At 37.6% G+C, this 1,668-nt stretch overlaps 1 non-coding gene across 1 annotated transcript; it reads right to left on the bottom strand.

Annotated features, from left to right (window-relative positions):
- Positions 1–1,221: 1,221 nt before the first annotated feature.
- LOC147544040 (small nucleolar RNA R71) lies at positions 1,222–1,328 on the bottom strand. The gene has a single exon (XR_015224410.1). It is a non-coding gene; the product is annotated as a small nucleolar RNA R71 (small nucleolar RNA).
- Positions 1,329–1,668: the final 340 nt, after the last annotated feature.

Genomic DNA, 1,668 nt, shown 5'->3' with positions numbered 1-1,668 from the left:
TATGATCTCCGGATATACGTAGTACTTTGAGACATCTACTTTAGGAGTCGAACATCGATTATACTTTGACACATTAGATTGGATCATACGTAGTCGTAGGTTTATCATTATGGATTCCCGGACTTCGACACCTCTCTCACTTATTTTTCTCCCGACTCTTGTTTCCTTCGACACTTCTCTCGAATCTTTCTCGCCCGTTTACATATATTGTTTAGTTACTTTTATTTGTGTTTCTTCTCTTGTTTACTTATTCGACCAAATACCCCCATTTATTCTAGTTTCTCTCCTTTTTAGTCTAAGTTAACTTTTAATATCTAGACCGAGGGATAAGAGCCTTCGATATCCAAACTACCTTCCTATCCTTGGATCGATCCCGGCTTTGCCGGATTATTACTTGATACCTCCGCTTGGGTGTGCAACCTTTTCGGGTGCATCAAGTTTTTGGCGCCGCTGTTGGGGATAGGTTTAGTAGTTTAGATATCGTTTACGTGTTTTGTTCATTAGTTTAGTGTTATTTACTTACTTGGATTTATTTTCTTTGTTTTTTTAAGCTTCTTTTTAATTCTTGTTTTCTTTGAGGTACTCGTCCAAGGAGCTCTAAAGGACGAAAGCTAACAAGTTTGGGATATAAAGGGAAAGACAAGAAAAGGGAAGAAGATCAAATTGTGGTAACAAACGCCACCTCTAGTATCGTTCTCTAACCTTTACCTATTTGAGCGGCTTAAGTGCATTTGCATCTAGTCTATTATTGATAGTTGTAGTCGAATTGAACACTTGTGATTGCTTGCATTTTGTTTTAATTGTGCTTCAATGGATGTTTATGGGAATGATAGTTGGAATGATGGGTATGAGGTTCATCGACCACTTAGAAGTCTTAGAGACTACCTTGAACCTAATATGGCTAGCATACCTTCATGCATCATATTTCCGAGTAATGTGTGTAATTTAGACATAGACCCTGAGATTATTCCATTACTTCCTATATTTCGAGGTCTAGAGAATGAAGATCCATATTTTCATTTGAGAGAGTTCGATGAGATTTGCTTGATACTCCCAATCAATGGAGAACTTGAGGGAATCGCTAAGCTCAAATTATTTCCGTTTTCATTAAAAGAAAAGTCGAAGATATGGTTTCATTCTTTAAGGCCTAGGACTATAAGAAGTTGGGATGAAATTACTAGGGTGTTTTTGAAAAAGTTCTTCCCCACTCATCGAACCAACACCTTAAGAAGAGAAATTATGAATTTTGAGCAAAACAAAGAGGAGACCTTCTTCGGGTGTTGGGAGAGATTTAAAGACCTCCTTATCTCATGTCCACATCATAACTACGAAATGTGGAGGGTCATCGGGTTTTTTTACGATGGCTTGACCTCCAAAATGAAAAAAATCGTGGAAGTGATGTGCAACGGAGAATTTATGAGTAAAAGTCCTAATGAGGCTTGGGAGTATCTCGACCTTTTAGAGGAGAAGACCCAAGATTGGGACACACCCGTTAATAGTGATCGAGATATAGCCGAAGGAAACCATTACTCAAAAAAAGGCATATGCTTTTTAAAGGAAAATGGGGAAGTACATGATAAAATTTTCAACGTGTCTCGGAAAGAATTTATAGATATGCATGATGGTGATTTAATGATTGATAGTGTTTGTAGCATTTGTGCTAGTCGA

Source organism: Eschscholzia californica, unplaced genomic scaffold (assembly GCF_041429995.1).
Source record: "Eschscholzia californica isolate CP2 unplaced genomic scaffold, dmEscCali1.0.p SCAF_4, whole genome shotgun sequence".
In the NCBI taxonomy this organism is placed as follows: Eukaryota; Viridiplantae; Streptophyta; class Magnoliopsida; order Ranunculales; family Papaveraceae; genus Eschscholzia; species Eschscholzia californica.
This window is presented reverse-complemented; position numbering and strand designations above follow the sequence as displayed.